Below are 15,578 nucleotides of genomic sequence, written 5' to 3' on the forward strand. Positions count from 1 at the left end.
TTAACTGAACAGAAAAACGTTTCTTCTAGTCAAATTTCACGATTCTACGTGGTGGAGAATTACCCCTTAAGTTTTAATGAGTGATTTTGCAAGTATCGAAATATGTAACATAAATGGCCTTACCTTCTTATTGCATTGACCAAGTAACTTGAAATGTTTGCACCGCAAAATGACTGTGGACCTCAGTACGTGTGACAAATGTAAACCTGATACTTCAAACCATTCCTCAGAAAAATAGGATTTGACGGCCGGCCGGAAAGTTCGCAAATAAATTTTTTTCGTGTGATGAGTTACAAATAAACAGTTTCCGAGTTGTTTCTATGGTTACAGCGTGAGGCCCCGCTTCTTCGAAAAAAGCATGATTATTGGTCAACAAGAAGTACCATGAAGGCTGTGATGCGTTAATTTGCGAGCATCAAAATATATCGCAAAAGCGTCCGTGTTTTTCGATAGCATTGACTTTAGTTGCTTGACGGTTTTACATCCCAAGGGGAACGTAGATCTTAATATGTGACATCTATTTTAACGTCACACGTCTACACGTTCCAGGAAAAAGGGTTTTGAACAGTCAGACAAACAGTCAGGAAGGCAGCATACCGATAACAGAATGATGCTATGAGGGTTACGCAACAATGATAAATCGTTTCTCCTCTTTGTCTTTTTCATGAGTTTACTTGGGGGTCAGTGATGGTTGGAACTACGAATTTGTGACACTCAATGACGACAAGGAGTTCTTCAATATATTCAAAATAATAAAAAGCTTGATTCTTACGGTTGTAGCATTGATATCCATGTTACACAAGATACAACTTCCGGAAGACTAAAATGAATTTCGGAAGAAAAGACTTTGCTTTCGTGTCTACATTTTAAGGCCGGCAGGGTATTTGCTTAACAACCCAAACATTGGTTTTCTGATCAGTTGTTTTACACTAATGGCCTCAGGAAATTATGTGTTTCAGTTCATGATTTAATCATCACAATGGATATTTCTCCTCAGGTAAATATCGTATAATATGCTTATTCCTCCTTCTCTGTGCAATCGCAATACGGAAAATTTTAAGCAACAGTAGGTGCAGTGTCGGTGACCAGATTGCTGCTGGGACGACCGACAATCCTCACCTCAACCGAGGACCGCTGACGTCACTAGACCCACCAGCTGGCTGCCGCATCGTGAGCGTGTGGAGGAGGAGGGAGGGCAGCAGGTGGCGTGCTGCTCCCCCAGCTGCGCTGGTCCTCCCTTCCACAGACAGGTGGCGACCGTCGTTGGCCTCTGTCCTGAAACATTGAGAGAACACCAGCACCAGGTGTCCTTTCCCCGCCGTGACGACTTGGGGAAGCCAGTCCATACAGACAGATGCTTTGACTAACTTTGTTTCAGATGATGACGAAAAACGATAGAACGCTTGTCAAAACTGAGAAATAACTAACTGCAGTTATTACTTGTATTGCCACTCATCAGCTGCAACTAAGAACGACTCACTAGCTGAGAAGTAACTTTCCCAGTGACACAAGAACACACCTTGCTTAAACTAAACAGACAAAGTTACACAAGAGAAAAATTCAGCTACGATATTACACTCTGGAAGTAGATCCATCCTTGTCAGCTCTTAGCCACAACTCCGCAACTAGCAACATTTCCGGCTCTTGGGGCCATGGCATTCACTCCCAAGTTTCACTTCGTAAGCGAAAAAGAAATTGGTAGCTGATATGTGATGTATAAATGCATAAGGTGGCGCGAGGTGCGCACATATTTTTATTTAGTTACAATTCTGGTGTATAAAACTTAGATTTGACACCTAATGCTGGATAAGAGTACGAAGATAATTAAAGCAAATACCTGTGATTGTGAAAAACTAGTACTGCTTATTCCACTTCATTATATTTAGATGGTAAATTTGTAGTTTTTGAGTCGTTCGTCCTAGACAGCGACAGACCACGCTACCATACTCTGTGGGTAGTAGAACTACATTCGTAATAGCAGCGGCTGCTGCATGACGTAATGTGCCTAGTAATTAGACAACATGCCATTTCAAAGTAGCTTGTGAATTATATATGTATTCTGTATGCTGAAACGAGTCTGTCCACATCTGACTCGTTGAGTGCTTAATTATTGTCTTCCCTGCGTAATATCCGCTCAGAACAGGCCATGTGTAATACAAAAATATTAACAACTATAGAAGCTGTAAGGGTGTTAGGTCCTGGCAATGAAAAGTCAAGGGGCACCCAATGATCCAGCCAGGTGCCAACATATTGTGTGACCAAGTATACTGATAATAAATGGGCCAAAGGGCTCTGAGCACTATGGGACTTAACATCTGAGGTTATCAGTCCCCTAGAACTTAGAACTACTTAAACCTAACTAACCTAAGGAAATCACACACATCCATGCCCGAGGCAGGATTCGAACCTGCGACCGTAGTGGTCACGCGGTTCCAGACTGAAGCGCCTTGAACCACTCGGCCACTACGGCCGGCATACTGATAACACTATAAGCTATCAACATGGTGCATTCAGTACAAATATCGACAACTATAGTAAATCCAGCACTTCTTGGCCAGGGAGAGAGAAGAGAGGGACGAAATGGGTAAAGAGAGAGTGTCACTGGTAGGGACACTGATACATCTTGAAAAACCAATGGCAGGCCTAAGAAATGTTTCACCACACAGGGAGAGACACCTCTCCCTCCCTCCACCCATCCCCTAGAAACATACTGAAGAGCAGGGCAAAATTGCACTCAATAAGGCGGCGTGAGGCCTTCGACGCCATTTCATGTTATATCAGGGAAAGTTGGGGGTGAAAAGGAATCTCTAACAAACCTCGGAAGCAGGGTGATCCGAGCAGTGAGTCAGGGAAGTCAGAGAGACAGAAGCATGGGAGTAGCCAGGCAGGGCTAGGCAGAAATAGCTACAGTAGCATCGGAGCTTTTAATGAAATCATAAGAGAATACCTGGGCAAGTCCGTGTGCCTTGTACTAAGTGTGGGCTCAGTTAATACGACTGTCTCATCTCAGTCATAAAGAATAGTGCTAGCCGCCCGCATCTCCTGGTCGTGCGGTAGCGTTCTCGCTTCCCACGCCCGGGTTTCCGGGTTCGATTCCCGGCGGGGTCAGGGATTTTCTCTGCCTCGTGATGGCTGGGTGTTGTGTGCTGTCCTTAGGTTAGTTAGGTTTAAGTAGTTCTAAGTTCTAGGGGACTGATGACCATAGATGTTAAGTCCCATAGTGCTCAGAGCCATTTGAACCAATAGTGCTAGCCAGTAACTCTCTCTGTACTGAGACTTGGAAAATTCGTGGGTATAGCTCCTCCAAACAAGTAGAGCAACAATATAAACTGTTTTCTGAATGAATTTAGAAGTCACAAACACTTGTAGTTGACAAACAATCCTGTCGGAGGAACATCCGCAACTGACCATTATAGCCGAGTTCGAAAATACCTCCTTATTCGTAAGGTTCTTCTAATTTCAAATAAAAGTAACTTTAAAACTAAAGATGTATTTTCAATCTGTGCTACTTCTTGTAGTGGTTATTTCAAGTCAGTTTCCAGCGCTTACCTTTTGTAATTAGAGGTTTGCCATTTTAGCGAGATCAAGAATTCCTCCCACATCTGATAGCTCATAATTGGGACGCGACACCTGTTCTAAAATATATCTAAAAGCAGGCCGAATTGCCACCAGAAGGAGTGCAGCGTCGGCTGAAGTCTTGCAGTAAAAGGCGGTAGGTGACTTTTGCAGGTCGCTGTGTCTCTGATCTCGCAGCCTCTTACACCGCCCCAGCTGAACACAATTCAATGTTGTGCCTGAAAGTACGCTAGCCAACGTTGCATAAACTATCCTTTTATGCAGATGATGACGATCAACTTGCCATCGATCAACTTGCCATTGTTTGCAGAGACTGATAACTGTCACACCGCCCTACAAAAATTGTACAATATGTTGCAGTTCAACCCACCAGACCTAACGTCCTCAGTCTTGCCGTCCCCTATGGGGGGCATAACACATAGCATTATTTGAAATTTTTTCCCCGAGCTCGTATCATGTTGGCAACATTGAAAAGTATTTTTAAAGGAAGTTCAGACGAGGCAGAACCTCATTCAAGGGCAGCTGATCTTTGCTGTGCTGAATGACATTGTTGCCAGGCTGAAAATGGTTCTCTGAATAAAGCGTGTTCTCAGAGATGCGGCTCTTTGTAATTTTTTTAAAATATTTTATTCTGTTTGAAACAATATAAATTATATTGGATTACGTAAATGAATAATCAGAGAATAATTATTTAAAACTGTAATTGTAATAATTTTACAATTGTCCTAGAAAAATGTATTGAAATTGGGGCATGCCCCATAGGGATCATCAGGAGTTAGTGCAACGTATAACATGATTTTTCAACAAAATATATTTCATCCTTTTTTTACAATAATAATATTTTAATTGTTCATTTTATATTATTTGATGAATATCAAGTTATATTAATTACGTTTCAGGAAACTGTAATGTACAGGTAAACAATTTTACAATTTTTAGGTCTAATTTCGAATTTTTTTCCTGATTCAAAGGCACTTGAAGATTTTGTAAATGAATTATTTGAAGGAGATGTTAGTGAATTGGAGCTCTCTAATGATGGCGATGATGCTGGTGATAAAGATTATATCTATACAGATCCATATAGCAGTGTCAGTGATGAATAGGAATAGCTAATGAAGATGAAGATGAATGTGAAGACAGCGACAATAGCAGGTCTGAAAGATTCCGCTCTACTCAATCTACCATCGACAGGACATTTTGGAAGAAGACTTTAGACTTTTTCCCTTTACCACCTGCACCTGAATATGAGGAACAAGTGGCTGTCGGTTTGAAATAACCACATCATAACTATGTGAGTAAATACCTGCCAGAAAAATTTTTAGTATCCTTACCAAAAATACAAACGGAAGGTATCTTCAAAATACTGAGAGAGAGTTGAAATGCACTGTAGATGAAATGAAAAGGCTTATCTCTGCAACAGTGATGATGTCATACATGTGCTATCCTAGGATTAGGATGTATTTGAACAATAAGACTGGGGTGATAGGTATCGCTAGGAAAAATTGCTGTGACAGATATTTTACAATTAGAAAACATCTGAAACTTGATGATGATGAAGTGCCCCTCGAAGTAAAACCAATAATCAGTTTTGGAAAATGAGACCTATTCTTGAAAGTGAGCAGAATGGTGGCAGGTTGAACCCCAGGCTCACGAACGTTTTTGTTTATTAACAGATGATTTCATTTTGGGGTCACAGTCCATCAACACAAGTCATAAAATCGAAACCTCACCCTTGAGTAAAGAATTTTGTACTGGCTGCAACTGATGGCGTTCCTTAAGACTTCTTCTTTTTTCAAGGGAAAGGTGATCCTATAGTGATTGAAGCTCAATATGAAAATTTGGATGTAGATGGAAAAGCTGTTATAAAACTGACAGCCACTTTTCCTCCAGGAGTGACCATACACATGAACCGTATTTTCACACTGGAATCGCTTTTAGACAAATTACACCGTGAAGTTGAGTGTCGAGCTACTGGAACATTACAGAACTCCAGAATTCCAAAGGCTTCCACCTGTCACTGGACAAGGATATGAAAAAATTGGTAGGAGATCCACTGATCAGTCACTGAGAAATGATGGCCAAGTTTGTGTAGTGCATTGGTTTGACAATCGCCCTGTTATCTCCACGTCCAGTAGAGAAGAAGTAAATCCAGTTCATAAATGTCGCCACTGGTGCAGGAAAGAAAAAAGCTACATTCAAGTGGACCATCCCACAATTGTAAGTACCAAAAATTCAAATATGGGAGGTGTTGACTTTCTCGACAGGTGGATCAGCTATTATAGAATAAGTGCCAGAGTTAAGAAATGTACACTAAAAGTAATTAACCATTTCATTTATTTCACTACTTGTGCTTCATGGCTAGAATATAGACGTGATCAATCTATCTTGAGTACACTGAAGAATGAAGTTCCAGACTACCTCCAGTTCAGAGAAAAGTATGAGGAGTATCTGTAGCAGCGCCACCATTTAAGATAGGAAAGTTAGCTTTTATGCAATATTTCTGAGCACACAAGTTACAGTAAGGCGCAGGCCTGTTGACAGTAAGTTACACAGTTGTGAAGTAGTATGAAGGTGACAGAGCTGTCCAACCGCTGAAAAGAGTAAATACAGAGGTTTGCATGGCGCAAGTTACTGGTAGAAGGCGCCCACTGGCGCAACCTAGGTGTTATGAGTACCTCACTCGGAGTGGTATGGTAGCAAAACAGAGGTGCACACCTGCGTATAAATCGGTGCCGGTTTCCTGACGAGGGGATTCAAGGGTGACAGCTCTCCTGGAAGGCGGGGCGAGTCAAACCACCGGCTACACGCAGCAGCAGATGGATAGCCAGTGTTCCTGTTGGCGGCGGGTCACTGGTTCGAACTTCTGAAGCCACTGCAAGGTCTGTAGCCAGCCAGCGATGGGCCACTCCACGGCTCGCTACCACAGGCAGTCTTCTGGGCTCCCAACACACGCCGGAGACATCCCTAGGCGAGGGCCGCAAATGTGGATGTCGGATGGCAGGCGCTTGTTGTCGTCGTGATCTTAACCACGACGGCGAAGAAGCACACAGCGGACCGCCCTGCAGCTCCTACCGAGCGGCGCTGAGGCAAGAGGAATGAAGGCCGCTGAGTCGGCTACTGGCGCATCCTGATGTCATCAAAACACTGCAGCTGTACTCGGCCGGCACACCGCAGTATGTTGCACGGATTGCTGAAGTAGCCCTTCCATGCAAAGCTGTTTTGCAGACAGCGAAGTGGCGTCTGCGGCATCACAGGCCCATGGGACATAGACAGAGAGGAACGCGACACGGTAGCTGGGAGTAATGAAATACTTGAGGATCATGGTCGAGTTTTAATATGGCGCATCCTGATAGTTTTCATCCATGTCCGACATCCCTCCACCGCATGCCAACATCTTCATTTGGGAGTGACTGAAGGCAGCAGAGGATCAAGTAGGTAAAAAGACGAGGGTTAGTAGAAATCCTTGGGTAACAGAAGAAAAATTTAATTTAACTTATGAAAGGATAAAATACAAAAATGCAGTAAATGTAACACGCAAAAGGAACACAAACGTCTCAAAAATGAGACCGACAGGAAGTGCAAAATGGCTAAGCAGCGATGGCTAGAGGACAAACGTAAGGATGTAGAGGCTTATCTCACTAGGGGTAAGATAGATACTGCCTACAGGAAACTTAAAGAGACCTTTGCAGAAAAAACAACCACTTGCATGAATTTCAAGAGCTCGGATGGAAACCGAGTTCTAAGCAAAGATGGGAAAGCAGAAAGGTGAAAGGGGTATACATAGGGTCAATACAAGGGCGATGTCCTTGAGGACAATATTATGGAATTGGAAGAGGATGTAGATGAAGATGAAATGTGAGATATGATACTGAGTGAAGAGTTTGCCAGAGCACTGGAAGACCTGAGTCGCAAGAAGGCTCCAGGAGTAGACAACATTCCATTAGAACTACAGACAGCCTCGGGAGAGCCAGCCCTGACGAAACTCTTACCATCAGGTGAGCAAAATGTATGAGACAGATGAAATACCCTGAGACTTCAAGAAGAATATAATAATTCTAATCCCAAACAAAGCAGGTGTGGCAGATGTGAAAATTATCGAACTATCACTTTAATAAGTCATGGCTGCAAAATACTAAGACGAATTTTTTACAGACGAATGGAAAAACTGGTAGAAGCCGACCTCGGGGAAGATCAGTTTGGATTCCGCAGAAATACTGGAACACTTGAGGCAATACTGACCCTACGACTTATCTTAAAGAATAGATTAAAGAAAGGCAAACCTACGTTTCTAGCATTTGTAGACTTAGAGAAAGCTTTTGACAATGTTGACTGGAATACTATCTTTCAAATTCTGAAGGTGGCAGGGGTAAAATACAGGGAGCGAAAGGCTATTTACAATTTGTACAGAAACCAGATGGCAGTTGTAAGACTCGAGGGACATGAAAGGGAAGCAGTGGTTGGGAATTGAGTGAGACAGGGTTGTAGCCTCTCCCCGATGTTATTCAATTTGTGTACTGAACAAGCAGTAAAGGAAACAAAAGAAAAATTCTGAGTAGGTGTTAAAACTCATGGAGAAGAAATGAATACTTTGAGATTCTCCGATAACATTGTAATTCTGTCAGAGACAGCAAAGGACTTGGAAGAGCAGATGAACGGAATGGATAGTGTCTTGAAAGGAGGATATAAGATGAACATCAACAAAAGCAAAACGAGGGTAATGGCATGTAGTCAAATTAAGTCGGGTGATGCTGAGGCAATTAGATTAGGAAATGAGACGCTTAAAATAGTAAAGGAATTTTGCTATTTTGGGAGCTAAATAACTGATTATGGTCGAAGTAGAGAGGATATAAAATGTAGACTGGCAATGGCAAGGAAAACGTTACTGAAGAAGAGAGATTTGTTAACATCGAGTATAGATTTAAGTGTCAGGAAGTCGTTGCTGAAAGTATTTGTATGGAGTGTAGCCATGTATGGAAGTGAAACATGGACGATAAATAGTTTGGACAAGAAGAGAATAGAAGCTTTCCAGATGTGGTGCTACAGAATAATGCTGAAGATTAGATGGGTAGATCACATAACTAATGAGGAGGTACTGAATAGGTTTGGGGGGAAGAGAAGTTTGTGGTACAACTTGACTAGCAGAAGGGATCGGTTGGTAGGACATGTTCTGAGGCCTCAATGGTTCATCAATTTAGTATTGGAGGGCAGCGTCGAGGGTAAAAATCGTAGAGGGAGACCAAGAGATGAATACACTAAACAGATTCAGTAGGATATCGTTTGCAGTAGATACCGGGAGATGAAGAAGCTTGCACAGGATAGAGCAGCATGGAGAGCTACATCAAACCAGTCTCAGGACTGAAGACCACCACAACAACAGTTACATTTGGTGTCAGAATAGCAGCCGTCATCTGTACAATATGATGTTCGAGCCCACCACCTGCATTACAGTCACAAAATGGGGTGAGTGTTGACCAATTTTTCTTTTTGAGTGTTGGGCGTTTTCTTTCTTTTCGTTGACAGAGTAAGTGTTAGTGTGTTTGGGGCAGTAATATTTTTTTCATTCGTGAAATTTAATTACTTTTTTATTGGGTGAGTATGATGTTTTATTTATGACCTCCTGCTACGTCATGGTATACAACGTAAGTTGAGGCATTGAGCTGTAGGAAGTCAGATTATTTTTGTAGTTAAATGTTTGTTTGTGTGAGAATTTATGGGTTGCTTTGGGACTAACTGGGAACGAATTTTAGAACAGTGGAATGCTTTGCGTCTCTATCTTGATTCTAAATACCTGGAAGAGTGTCTGGTTGCGCCAAAAGAAATTCACCGATCCCTCAATGACAATATTTTAAAATTATTTTATTTAGTTTTGGCCTATATTTTAACGAAATTCACAGATTTAAAAATGCATTTCCAGAGTGTTAAAGTTATTATTATTGACTTTCATGAAATGATGGTAGAAAGTTCACAAGGAAATGTTGCTTTTCTTCGTGGACCAGTAGTATATCGTAACCAATAAACGTATTGACATTGACCCTGACAACAGCTCAATGTCCCTTTCTGACAGTAAAAAGTATTTACGAACTTAAGATCTGAAGGCAATTCAGAAACCAGATATATATAACGAACAGGTTGCCATGAAAGACTTGTACTGCAGATGTAGGGATTTCATGCAGAGGAGATGTTCAGAAATGGAAAACAGAAATAACTTTGATGATGATTTATTGCCATTGCTTGCAGTTTTAACGCATAAAAGGGCTCTTTCAAACAAAAAGAAAAAATCTCTTTCTGTTATACCATTTATGTCAATATTCCTAGAATAGTCTTTCTCAATGATGATAAGATCTACAACAAATCGATGATGACTGGGTGAAACTCCCTGTCCTAAAAATATACGAAAACATTAAGAACTGTATTTTAGGGGAACGTACACCACATAAAAACTTTATTTGGCGAGAGAGAATTCGCAGCCCTACCAGAGTTTGCACTGTCGTGTTTACCCCTTCCACATTTGAATACTGACAGCGAACGAGTTTTTAGTAATATGAATCTTATAAAAGTTAAAAACAGGAATAAGCTCGTTACTTCCAAAGCGAATAGATTTTTCCTAGCCAGCCAGTGCGTGAGAAGCAACACCTATTGCAAACATTTTGTTGCTATTGAAATTATACTCAGTAGCATGAAGAAAACGCATTTATATTCTAGGCCATCCACTTCCAGTTCTTCGGCTCCTGACCATCCAGAAGGGAAAGATGGTGGTTGTGATGACGAGGAATTATTCCATTTTTACGTCTTCTTCCAAGGTAAGCGAATAACGAAGTAACTTTTTATATCATTTTATGAAACACATCTTTTTATAAATTGTTTCCTAACAACAAATTAAAAATCAGTAGTGTTAACATGTGGAGAAGTTCACGTGAAATAAACGGACAAACCTGTGTTTATGTGTCACCAGCATAAAGCACCGGTCGAGGCCGGCCACTAGTTCTTCCCAGTGCACTGCAACAATCATAATATCGCTCTAATTTAATTTTTTTGACGAGAAGCATGTAAGTGAGAAAAAGTTTAGAAAAGGATTGAAATAATGCTTAAGGTTTGTGTGAAGTCACTAAGTACTTTCATTATGAAATACTAGATGATTATAGGATAGCTAATTTGCACTCCACTTTAAGCAGAAGCACGTTTTTGACACATTTCATTATTTCTGATGTAATCTCTCCTGAACTATTTGCTGTACAGTGATGTTATGTTGCAGGCGCATTCAGTGAAATATGTAGACACTGCCTGCAAAGTTTGGTGCGAATAGCATTAGCACTAAAGAAATAAAAAGTTAAAACGTCATCACATATGCTGAACTTTGACTATTTGAACAGCGTAAACGTAGTAAGAGATAAACTTTTTTCTTTCTATCGTTTTGTGGGGGCTGCCAGCAAAGAAAAGTGTCGTAAAGGTTTGTAGTTATAGCTGAAGTCTGTGGCGAGTCGCTAAGCGTTATCATTTTAGTAAGGAATGAACATAGAGAAATATATGAGTACCATCAGCATCAAGATAAACAGATTCTAATTGTAATACTTATCTTACCATGGTAAACTTAACTTACTCTTAGATAACGACAGCATCTTAAATTTTTTAATTCAGGCAATAAGTACGTGAAATATGAAAAGAGAAATTTTTGTCGCCCTGGAATCCGTCAGACAGGCCATGGGTAACAAACACTCAAGGACAGACCACCAAAAACGGATTTCATAATACAGACCGTCGATACATACTATCTCTTAACGAAATGAACTATAATTTCGACGCAGTTGTATGATCCAGTAACGCTGAAATGTATGCAACGCTGGTGGGCAGGATTTCGACTCCTTGGTGGGGACTTCACAAAATTTCCTCAGGAGCAGCATGATCCCCCCCCCCTCCCCCTCGCCTCTTACCAGTGGATTAAACTGAATATAACCGGTTATAATTGGTTATAATCGAATTGTGGCTAGGACACACACTGACAACCTACCATGACCTACTTACTCTCCACCCCCTACATCTGGCTTCCTGCTTTGGTGGGAAGACCCATTCTTTATACTGACTGGGGCATACACATTTCCGTAGATCATATTTTACGCCATACATTTTTACTGTTGGATGAGAGATGAGTGGTAGACTTATGTAGGGATCTGTCCTGTACTTGCCAGCTGCCAAGATGAGTGTGGTCTGCATCTTACAGTTTTGTGAATTGTCCTGACTACGCCTTAAACTCTTAGGGTGGAAGTTTTAGTGTGTTTTAAAGTAACTGACTCGTCCTCTATTAGTGCTGTTATCAGCTTGCCGTAATATCTGCTGTTTTACATCTTTGATTGGGTCTTCTCTCTTTTAATTGATTGCTTTAGAAATAGTGGTAGGCTTGATATTAGGGTGGGTGCATGTGTGCATGTGTTTATGTGTGTGTGTGTGTGTGTGTGTGTGTGTGTGTGTGTGTGTGTGGTGTACAAAGGCTGGGGTTTCTTAGTTCTCACTAGGTTGTTCTAATTAAAGTTGAAATTTGTATGAGTTTCTTTTGACACCACTAGTTTCAGAAATTTTCACAATGTTGCTAAAGGCCATGCTCTTCTGCACCAAACAACATATATCATCACATCATCACAGTCACCACAGTGTAATGTGTATCATTTGTGCGGCTCAGTCGTAAAACGTGGTAACTGATATTTTAGTGGTTTGGACATATTAGAATGTGAAGTTTCATGAAAGTGTAACAATACATTTCATTTTGTTACATCTTTTCTTTAAGTTTTAACTAAGTATTTGAACGTCACAGAATCCGCTGGTAAGGTTTCAAAATGGAAATAATATTTTTTATTGGATAAAAGAAGCAATACGTATCACATTGACACAAATTATGTGGTTGATATTATGTTATTCGTGAATGTAAAATGTCAATACCATGCTATTCATTGCATTCAAAATTTCATTTCCCACAGGAAATTTGACATTATGCTGTTAGTTGACAACAATTTAAGCCAATATATTAATGACACAATATAATGTAACTAAATTGAAAAGTTTTAATAACTTAAAACTCTAATAGTGGAATTGAAATTTCACTGTCACTGCTCTCATCTCTTGCCTTGGGTTGCTCAGCTGTTTTTAGTATCTTGTAATAAGCGTGCTGTACTTCTCCTATGTATAGTAAACAATATAGGACATTATTCAATTTGGTTGCTTCAATGGGCTTTGGACCACTATGTAGGATTGGTAGAGGACATTTGAAGCCTTCGAGGAACAGTACTGGACGACGTCTTTGCCTTAATGATACAGTATCCATTTCACCATGGTATGAGTTGCATAGTTACATTTTTCTGGATTCGTACCTTGACAACTGCATTTTCAAAACGTTATGTCGACTAAAATTGGCTGTCTTTTCTTAGGGCTCAACATTCATTTTCTTTTTCCAGAGTTAAGATATAATGGTTCAAGTTCCTTTGTGATCATAATGATACCTGCTCTCATCGATACCCTTAAAAGGGTTTGAGGTAATTCCGGGATTACTTCCATTAAAAGAGAACAGCCAATTTCCTTCCTGTCCCCTTGAAAGGCTACAGTACCGCCCGACATTAAAAATAGGTACAACATTCTTCGTTATTCTTGTCAGTACAACATATTTTTTCTAATAATAACTCAATTTCAATTAATACAGCGAAGCCAGATACCAGTGTGGGAAAGAATGACAATTTATTTACTTAATTGATCACATGCGCACTCCCACAAAATAAATCCGTACATCCAGTTTGGTGAGATCTGTGAAATGAATGAATGTATGGTCATCTGCTAACTGCAGATAGTGAATGTGAATATATGATCATCTTTGAGACGACCCTTTGGGCACCTTTGGTAGAACCAAAGAGATGAACTTTACCGGAGCTCTGAGTGCCTGAAATGTGGCTGACCAATACGGTAGCAAGGTGCTCCCCCACTTCGGCAGAGGTGCGAGAGGACCTGAAGAACAGCCATGTTTCAGCACTCTGCCGCTGGATCTACTGTTGGTAAGACATGTCTTAGGTGTGCTCCGTAAAGACAAAAGAGTGGAGACATGGTATGCATGTGAAATACTTAAGAGTAGTTTGGAATAATAATTTCTCTATTTCAGGAACTTTTGTGGGGAGAATTAAACGTCAGGCAGGTAATATTAAGGGGATCGTAGTAATCTTTGGAAGTGACCAATGGTCACAATGAAACCACGTGTAGCAATAAGTTGAAATACTTCTGAGTGCTTAAGTTAAGCTGAATTACTAGCGTGTGTACTATAAGTTGGAAATATTTAAGAAATGGCGTGTGCAGGACTTGAAATTAGAGACGAGTACTTTCACGTGGTGAGTACTGTGTGAGTCTCAATCTGTGTATGATACAAAGAATAAAGAGAAGTACTCGTCCATGGTATCAGTTGAGGACTCATGTGTGTGATGAATATGTTCTTAATATTACTTTGCGTGTTATGTTTCCATGTGACGCTTGATTCAAACTATAATACTCTGAGAGAGAAGCAAGGTGAGTCAGCCGTCTATCCAGCAACGCCACTTGGCTTGCATTGCACAGGAAGACGTGCATATATCCTCCAGAGTTCATAGTAGGAAAGAAAAATTACAAAGTGGGACAGTGTCGTGTGAAACTGGGATAAATACTAATTGAAGTGGGAAAGCTGAAAGTGATGTGATTATAACGTTGTGACTGTTCTTTGTATTGTATGTTGCCAGTGTGATGTATTTCATGAAATTTAAGAATGTGTGGTTGGCATGGGAGAGTAACAAGATAGTTTCAGAGGCAGTGGGTTATGCATGTTCCTTTTTGTACCGCTTAGTCTGGAGGAAATTTTCGTAATGATGGGTGTGAGAGTCGAAGTGTGAGATATAGAAAAAGATCCACCATCATATCCAGGAAGTGCACTGTAGCGTTAAATAATTACGAGACCATAAGATAGAGAATCACCAATGTAAAGCCATGCCCACTGGGCGGAATTTCTCATGTGTTATTGTTGTAGGCTATAGAAATGGTTCAAATGGCTCTGAGCACTATGGGACTTAAGATCTGTGGTCATCAGTCCCCTAGAACTTCGAACTACTTAAACCTAACTAACCTAAGGACATCACACACATCCATGCCCGAGGCAGGATTCGAACCTGCGACCGTACCAGATTCGCAGTTCCAGACAGAGCGCCTAGAACCACTAGACCACCGCGGCCGGCTAGGATATAGAATTTGTGTGTTTAGTTTATAGAATTTATCGGAATAAATAAGATAGTGAAAAGAAAGAGATTGGTGGCCTTTTCCTTCGAATTGTATGTTGTCATGATATCCAGAATTTATAATTTGTGCGCCATTCATATTCAGTGCGATGGCCACGTGTTGATAAAAGCCGTTAAATAAGAAAGAAAATGTGGTATTGCCAGTGCGTAGTGAACAGTCAGTGTTGTGTAAATTACTAATAGTCAGAAGTGCGTTTCCGTTGCGTAATATTCAAACAGGAGAATAACTTGTAACTTAATTGTGAGTACTAAAGTTCATGTTACTCGATAAATAAGAATGAGCCCACTCGCATGGCAGACCACTCATCTTGCAGGCCTGACTGCTTGATGCCACAGTATGAGCAAGGCATGTGGGTGCCTCTCACCCTCAATAAGACTTTTGTTTCATCTCGGATGATCTTGTAGTTAACGGACATTTGTCGCTAATCTTCTTGCTCTTCTCTCTTTTTTACAACATTGCTCATTGATTGAAAGTATAGCAAAATGGTTAAATAGTCGCACTCCATCCCCTCTGCTAATTATCGTGTACACTGACGAACATCACAATTGAAAATCATAAAAGCAATACTTCATCAAAACCCGTTGCTCTTCTCCCGTGTGCGGAATAGTTCACATCGAAATGATACAACTCTAAACGAGAATATTGTTTTCTCACACGATTAAATTAATGCTATTCACCGCACGCATAACACAAGCTTATTCATACCGCCCAACTGC

The sequence above is a fragment of the Schistocerca piceifrons genome, chromosome 8 (genome assembly GCF_021461385.2).
Source record: "Schistocerca piceifrons isolate TAMUIC-IGC-003096 chromosome 8, iqSchPice1.1, whole genome shotgun sequence".
NCBI classification, from domain to species: domain Eukaryota; kingdom Metazoa; phylum Arthropoda; class Insecta; order Orthoptera; family Acrididae; genus Schistocerca; species Schistocerca piceifrons.